We start from the raw sequence: 9,141 nt of genomic DNA on the forward strand, positions 1-9,141 counted from the left end.
TGAACACTGGGCTAATGAGAATGAACTTGCAGTTACCAAATTTGACAATTTTAGTATAGTAAATAGCTACTGTAGGAAAGAGCACATTAGAGGTGGTGTGGCAATTTATAGCAACCAGTCACTCAATTGCACAATAACCAAACTTTACTTAAATTCCTTGTGTGATGAACAGCACTGTGAAGTTATGGCTATAATCATTAATAGTCATAAGCTAATAGTAGTATCCATGTACACATCACTAAAAGGAAGCATTAACATATTTTTAGAAAAAAATGGTCATGTTACTGAGTGAATTAAGTAATATTAAATGGCTACACTATGATATTGCAATAGGAGGTGATTTGAATGCTGATTTTGATGTTACTAAATGTAAGGGTAGTGTTGCAGATCTGGAAAACTTACTAAGACAATACAATTTACATCATGTCAATAACAGGCCCACAAGAAACAAAGCATGTTTAGATAACATCTTTGTAAACTTCAAGACCACTGAAAACACATGTGATGTTGTAGTGTCCCCACTCTCTGACCATGACTCTGCATCTCTAAATTATGCAAGTAAAATTCCCCTCAATAGGAGCAATGCAAAACCTCTGACAGGCTGACACAAGACGGCGCCTATAGGAAAGTGTAGTGACGCTTCTCTCTCGCTAAAAAGGCAAAAAATGAACAGTTCTTCGTGTAGAGAATGTAAAAAGCGTGTCATGAAGGGTATTCTGTGTATCAAATGCAACTTCTGGTTACACGAAAAGTGCGCGAAAGTAAATCTAAAGTTCGTCAGCGATGATTTTCCGTGGACATGTCACGGTTGTTTACGTGACGAAACGGCCGATCTTGTAAGTGCAGTTGATACATAAAACGAAATTATAAAGTGACATTGAGGCATTAAAAACCGAACTTTTGACCATCAAGAAAGAAAATGATACATTAATACAAGAAAAGAAGTCCTGTGTGTGTAAAAGCCATCAAACGGAAAAGCAAAAAGATCGCGAAAATACGAGTGACCGATCGTACTTTAAAAACAACATTTCAAGTGTTCCCGTTGATGTCTCGGTAAACTCAGTAAGCCAAAAACCGGAACATAAATATAAATGGAAGGTGGTGACATACAGCAAAAGGAAAAACAAGGCGACAGATATGCAACAAAAGGAAAATGACTTTTTAATAATTGGCGATTCGCTGCTGAAGAATATCGCTGTCCCAATTGCAAGATCGACGTCCGACCTGGAATTAGAACGCATCAACTCGGTAAACATTTTAAAAATATGGTAAATGCAAGACAAAATACCACAGAACCAGATTCTGAAACCAGACATAACTATAATGGGGTGTTTATACATGTTGGAACGAATTCGTTAAGGAGCAGCAGTGAGGAAGAAATGGCAAGCGAAACAAGAAACATGATTCGTTCTGCAAGAAATATGTATGCAGGATCTCGTCTGATACTTAGCGGAATCATAAACAGAAGGTCGGTGAGTGAAAAATATATCGCCAAAATAAACTGTGCTCTTAAAGAACAATGTGATCGTCTTGGGGCAATTTTTATAGACCCAAACAAATTCCTATGTGAAAACTCACTAGCAATGGATGGCTTGCATTTAAATAGACTGGGGTCTGTAACGTTCAGCAGAATGTTTGCAGATGTCTGCAAAATCATTAGATGCAAGGGAAACTAATATGGCCTGAAGGGGGTGAAAAATCATACACTCGAGCTGGGAAAGAAAAATATAAGCACCATACAAAAAAAGACGATACTAAAGAATTTGCCCCAGAATACTGCTCACAACATGTAAACCAACAAAAGAAAAATTACATAAAAGTACTTCATCAAAATATTCAATACTTTGGTAACAAAAAATTAGAAGCAGAAGTACTCCTGAGTGAAGTAAGACCAGACATATTATGCATAAGTGAACATGGACTAACTGAAAGTAAAATACATAATGTTGCAATAAAGGACTACAAACTAGCTAGTTACTTCTGCAGATCTAAATATAAGGGTGGTGGCGTTTGTATATATATTAAAACAGGTACTCTATCAAAGAATGTAAACAGCGAAGCTGCTAAATTACCTATAGCTAGAGAAAAAGACTTTGAAGTTACTGGTATAGTGGCAGAGGATTTTAGTGTTTTGTGTGTACAGGTCACCATGTGGCAATATTAGCATATTTCTAAAAAAAATTGCTTGCTTACTGAGAATGAATATGAAGAGAAATCTTATTATATGTGGAGACTTCAACATTGACATGGGAAAAGACACAAAATTAAAACAGGATTTTGAAGAATTGTTAATACAGCATAACATGAAAGTGACAATAACTGCACCAACAAGAGTGACTTCACAAAGTGAGACTGTTATTGACAACATAATTACTAATATGTTTAACTATGAGTCACATGTAGTTCAGACAGAAATATCTGATCATCATGGACAACTAATCAGCTTTTTCAGAAGTAATGACACAGTATCAGAACCAAAACAAACAACCAAAGAAATTAGGATCATCAGTGAACAAAATATCAACATCTTTAGAAGAATGTTAAGTAAGGAAACCTGGAATGAAACCCTACAGGCCCAGAGTGTAAATGAAAAATATGATGCATTTATTTCAACAATTAAGTACCACAATGAGATTTCCACTCTGCAGCGGAGTGTGCACTGATATGAAACTTCCTGGCAGATTAAAACTGTGTGCCCGACCGAGACTCGAACTCGCTTTCATATCAGCGCACACTCCGCTGCAGAGTGGAAATCTCATTCTGGAAACATCCCCCAGGCTGTGGCTAAGCCATGTCTCCGCAATATCCTTTCTTTCAGGAGTGCTAGTTCTGCAAGGTTTGCAGGAGAGCTTCTGTAAAGTTTGGAAGGTAGGAGTCGAGGTACTGGCAGAAGTAAAGCTGTGAGTACCGGGCGTGAGTCGTGCTTCGGTAGCTCAGATTGTAGAGCGCTTGCCCACGAAAGGCAAAGGTCCCGAGTTCGAGTCTCGGTCGGGCACACAGTTTTAATCTGCCAAGAAGTTTCAATTAAGTACCATTTTAATGTAGCATTTCCCAAAGTAAAGAGACAAGAAAGGCAGCAAGATCGAACACAGTGGATTACCAGTGAAATACTAGAACAGCGAAGGAAGCTTCAGGATGTGAGATGGATGGGCGAAGCTGAAAACTATAAAATGTTAAAAAAGGAGTATAGAAAAACAATAAGAGAAGCCAAAGCAAGAGCAACTGACACCACTATAGCGAACTCAAAAAACAAGGCAAAGGCAGCTTGGAATGCAATCAATGCTGAAAGAAAGTAAAAAGATGGGTCAAACAAAAAAGAAGGTATTAGGTCAATTAAAATAGACAACACAGTGGTCACAGATGGTATGGAAATAGCAAACATACTGAATAATAACTATATCAGAGTAGTACAAAACTTAAAATTGGAAAGAAATAGTCAAAAACAGAAGGGTATTAAGGTACCAAAAATATCATGCAGTACTATGTTCTTAAGACCAGTCACGGAAGATGAATTGCGGAAAACTATACAGAAACTGAAGTCCAAGAAATCAGCTGGTGATGATGAAATATCAAATCATGTAATAAAGCTGGTATGTGAGGAGATAATAACACCACTGCTGAACATAGCAAACTGTTCTTTCAGAGATGCAATTTTTCCAGAAAAACTGAAGACAACGAAGGTAGTGCCAGTGTACAAGAAAGGGTGTAAGGATGATCCCAACAACTACAGACCAGTTTCACTGATATCAGGTTTCTCAAAAATCCTAGAAATGCTTATGTATACCAGATTAGTTAACTATTTGGACAAACATAACATTCTCATACCCACACAACATGGTTTCAGAAAGGGTAAATCTACAGAATCAGCAATTGTCAGTCTAATAGAATACATTTTACAGTCCTTAGATGAGAAAAAGGTTGTCTCTGCAATGTTTCTGGATCTTTCAAAGGCATTTGACACCATTGACCATGAAATGCTGATACAAAAATTAAGCAACTATGGCATTCGGGGGCAACCAGGTGAATGGATAAAATCATACTTGTGCAACCGCAAGCAGTATGTATCATTAGGAAACTCATACCAATTGGAAACCAAATTCATCAAATATGGAGTGCCGCAGGGTTCGGTAATGGGGCCATTGTTATTTAATGTATTTGTCAATGATTTAGGCGTTGAGGAGGAAGAAAAGAAAATACTGTATGCTGATGACATGACAATACTAAATAGTGACCAAAATATGGAACAGCTTGAGAGAAGAGCATACATATCTGCAAATGTCACAGCTCAATGGCTGTTGGAAAATGAACTGGTTATAAATCTAAAAAAGACTATGTATGCAGTGTTTAAAAACAAGGAAAAGGCTGTAGACATGGATTTAGAGGTTGATGGAACAAGGCTGGAAGAAGTAGAATCTGCTAGATTCTTAGGTATTCTTGTGGATAATGAACTGAAATGGAAAAAAAACATATTAATAATGTCTGTAAGAAATTGAGCTCTGTCATATTCTTAATGATGCAGCTATCACAGTATTCAGACAAGAACCTTCTGTGTACAGTGTATCATGGACTTTTCGAACCATAGTTACAGTATGGAGTGACTGTGTGGGGAAACTCAAACAAACAAGAGACAAAACGAGTGTTCACATTACAAAAAAAAAGCAATTAGGACCATTTTAAGAAGAAAGACCTCTGAAGCGTGCAGAAACTGTTTCAAGAATTTAGGTATCTTAACTTTTTCATCGTTGTATATATACAAAACAATAATGTACATCACAAAAGGTAGTGAGGACTGGATTACAAATGCTAGTGTACACACCCACAATACAAGAAGGAAGAAGGAAGTATGGAGCATACCCCACCGACTGGCGATGCTAGAAAAAGGACCCCAGTACTCTGGTATCAGACTACTAAGAAGTCTGCCCAAAAACCTGCAAGATAGTGTACTTCACAATGACTTTCCAAAGAAACTTAAAGACTATCTCATTGAAAAAGAGTTTTACAGTGTTGCAGAATACTTATGCCATTAAATTTGTATATATTGTTACTCATTATCAGTGATGTAAAAAATTTAAGCTAAAGGTGTAGAAAAATAAGTGAAAAAGAATGTTAATACTTTGACATATCCTATATTACACGTACATTTACTGTACACAATGTAATCCTACAGAATCAAATAAATTCAATTCAATTCAACATGTCCCAACAGTTGTGATTACCAGACCTGTAACTGAGGATAAAATTAACACATTTCATAATTCCCTTGTTAACAGAGACTGGTTTGGCCATTGTAGTGTCGATGGACATTACACATCAAGTAATGACCTGCCAGCCAAAATAATATTTGATAGATTTTTAAATGCATTCTTGACCCTATTTAACCATAGTATTCCCATAAATAAAATCAAAATAATGGACAGCAGCCACAAATCCAGATCTCAAAACAGACAAAATATATGGTACACTAAACAGCTGACAGATCTGAAGAAACAAGTTTTGTTACTGTACAACATGTAAAATAGTATGAAGTCTGACTACGGCCAATCAGCCTATGTGGAATGCAGGAATGAATACAAAAAAGGCATCCTGCAAGCCAAAAAAACCTACAATGCCAACAGCATACATAATTCCACCAATAAATGCAAAACCGCTTGGAAAGTAATTAACAGTGCTGCCACAGATACTAAAAAAGACAAAATTAATATCCCACCTCAAACATTCAATGAGTTTTTTTATTAATTCAGTGAAAGAAATAGGAGACGCAATTATCAAACCAGACATTAGTCCATCAGAGTTACTCTCCCAAAATTGGGGTAGACAGTCACTAAATACAAGCATGCTAACCTTCTCCGAAGTATCGCCTAGATTTGCACAAGGTGTCATAAAACAACTGAAATCATCTGATAGCTTAGATATATATGGCATATCATGCAACCTGCCAAAAAAGTGTGTGATTGCATTCTGTACCCTTTAACCCATTGCATAAACAAGTGCTTACTTGAGGGATATTTTCCTGATGAGTTAAAACTGTCTAGGATCGTCCCAGTATACAAAAAGGGAGATAAAGGCTCTCCATCTAGTTACATGCCTGTTTCAATAGTACCCGCATTCTCCAAGGTAATAGAATGCATCATGTACCAACAATTATCATCTCACTTTGAGAATCTAGGAATAATTAATGCTACACAATACGGGTTTAGGAAGAATTTGTCAACCATTGATGCAATCAACACAGTAGTCAGTTACATCGTCAAAGTTTTTGAGAACAAAGGCTTTGCTCAGGTCTCATTCTGTGACTTAAGCAAGGCCTTCGACTGTGTTGAGCACACGCCACTACTAGAGAAAATAGAATTCTACGGCATCAAAGGAAACAGTCTCAGACTATTAAAATCTTATCTCAACAACCGTAAACAGGTAGTTTGTGTTAGTAAGGAAATGTCAAACATAGAAAATGTTAAGTGTAGGTGTGCCTCAGGGATCTGTACTGGGCCCCTTCCTGTTTCTGATAATGATCAATGACCTCACCTCATTTATTAGATCCACCACTGTATTGTATGCAGATGATACGACTTTTCTTCATAGCAGTAACAATCTTAATGACCTTAAAACCTGTGCTGAAAATACACTCGCTCATGCAGCATATTGGTTCAGAGCAAATGGTTTCCTGCTAAATGAAAATAAAACTCAGCAGATAATCTTCACTCTAAGAGACAAGCCACTGGCTGATGACCCTAGTTCTGTTAAATTCCTGGGAGTTTATTTAGATGAAAAGGTATCCTGAGGCCAACATGCAAACTATATTAGTTGTAAGCTATCTAGAGTAATTTATTTATTAAGACAACTCAGAAATTGTGTACATGAAACACACATCAGATCATCTTATTTTGCATTTTTCCAAAGTATAATATCCTTTGGCATTATCTTGTGGGGTAACTGTAGTCATATACATGACATCCTATTATTGCGGAAGAAAGCCATTAGGATAATTACAAATTCTTCACATAAGGCTCACGGCAAACCCTTATTTACTAAACAAAAAATTATGACAGTAATAAACCTCTATATATACAATGTCTTAATCTTTACGAAGAAGAACCTACAAGATGTGAAACGTAGAGAAAATGTTCATTCTTACAACACAAGAAGCATCAAACGCATATACACGCCTTACCACAGATTATCAAAATCAATAAATAGCTATGAAGTCACAGGGCACAAACTATTTAATAAGCTGCCACATGCTATACAGGATCTTCCTGAATATACATTCAAAGAAAGACTGCATGAATGGTTTATTGCCCACCGGTTTTATAATATCAATGAATTCTTCAACTGTAAAATGCAGTGATCCAACAGATGACCCAATGTACATTTATTGTAATATAAGCTAAAATATTTCAGTAGTCAATATCTTATCACACTGTATTATAAATTGTAACTTCATTTGATGTTGTCAATTGCTGTAATGGCCTAAAGACAATAAAATCTTTATTATTATTATTATTATTATTATTATTATTATTTATTATTATTATTATTATTATGTTAGATTGGTTATTGATGCTACAATGGCTGGTCATCAAGATTTAAGTGAGTTTGAATACGGTGTTATAGTCAGCACATGAGGGGTAGCGATGAAGTGAGGATTTTCCTGTATGACCATTTCATGAGTGTACCTAGAATATCAGGAATCTGGTAAAACATCAAATCTCTAACATCACTGCAGCCAGAAAAAGATTCCGTGAGAATGGGACCAATGCCAACTGAAGAGAATCGTTCAACATGACAGAACTGCATTCCTTCAGCAAACTGCGGCAAATTTCAGTGCTGGGCCATCAAGAAGTGTCAGCATGTGAACCATTTGGTGGAACTTCATCGATATGGGCTTTCAAAGCCAAAGGCCCACTTGTGTACCCTTGATGACTGCATGACACAACGTTTTACACATCACCTGGGCCCCGCAACACCGACATTGGACTGCCGATGACAGGAAACATGTTACCTGGTTGGATGAGTCTCATTTCAAATTGTATCGAGCAGATGGACCTGTATAGGTATGGAGGCAACCTCATGAATCCATGGACCCTGCGTGTCAGCAGGGGACTGTGCAAGCTCGTGGAGGCTCTGTAATGGTGTGGGGTGTGTGGAGTTGGAGTGATATGGGGCCCCTGATGTGTCTAGATATGAGTCTGGCAGGTGACACGTACGTAAGCATCCTATCTGATCACCTGCATTCATTCATGTCCATTGTGCATTATGATGGACTTGGGCAATTCCAGCAGGACAATGCTCTACCCCATGTTCCCAGAATTGTTACAGAGTGGCTCCAGGAACACTCTTCTGGGTTTAAACACTTCTGCTGGCTACCAAACTCCCCGGAAAATGAACATTATTCAGCATATCTGGGATGCCTTACAACGTGCTGTTCAGAAGAGATCTCCAGCCCCTCGTACTCTTAGGGATTTATGGAGAGGCCTGCAGGATTCATGGTGTCAGTTCCCTCCAGCACTACTTCAGTACCAGTTTCTTTGGCTCTTCAGTGTTTTGTGTGTGTGTGTGTGTGTGTGTGTGTGTGTGTGTGTGTGTGTGAGAGAGAGAGAGAGAGAGAGAGAGAGAGAGAGAGAGAGAGAGAGAGAGAGAGTGAGTGTGTGAGTGAGTGAGTGTGTGAGTGAGTGTGTCTATATATCAGCATGTAAGATTTAATAGTAATAACAATAACAGTCATGAAAGACATTGAACACAGAAATATTAAATCCATTCTGTTATGAAAAAGGTTACTGCTTACCCTAATCCATGTAGTTTCAGAAAACCATTTTGAAACTGCTGAACTATATTTAGCTTTATCTCTCTCTGAGAAAACAGCAATTTTAAAGTTAGCCTGTTTAACACAATTTTCAATAAAAATTTGCAGACAAAGGCCAAGAGCTGTAACTGTATCTGTAAGAAAATTGTGATATGGTACGAAATTTTGGTAATTGCACAATGGCTCTTCATTTGGTGACTGGCGTGGTACTGCTGCTGTCTCTGCACCAGAGAATTGCATCCCCTCACAGCCAACAGTTTTTAATGTTTCATCAACAATGACATATAGGACTTCACCTGAAATAAAGGAATATTTCTGTACATTGCACTTGGTATTAAATG

The 9,141-nt window shown here is 37.4% G+C and overlaps 1 protein-coding gene across 1 annotated transcript in view; it reads right to left on the reverse strand.

The window, feature by feature from the left end:
• The window catches only part of LOC126175574 (fatty acid synthase-like), a 186,678-nt gene extending 177,810 nt beyond the window's left edge, over positions 1-8,868 (reverse strand). The window contains exon 1 of the mRNA XM_049922432.1: positions 8,783-8,868. The gene's annotated coding sequence lies outside the window, so the exon portion shown is untranslated. The remainder of the gene's footprint in view (positions 1-8,782) is intronic.
• Between the last annotated feature and the right edge of the window lie 273 nt (positions 8,869-9,141).

The sequence above is a fragment of the Schistocerca cancellata genome, chromosome 3 (assembly GCF_023864275.1).
Source record: "Schistocerca cancellata isolate TAMUIC-IGC-003103 chromosome 3, iqSchCanc2.1, whole genome shotgun sequence".
Lineage (NCBI taxonomy): Eukaryota > Metazoa > Arthropoda > Insecta > Orthoptera > Acrididae > Schistocerca > Schistocerca cancellata.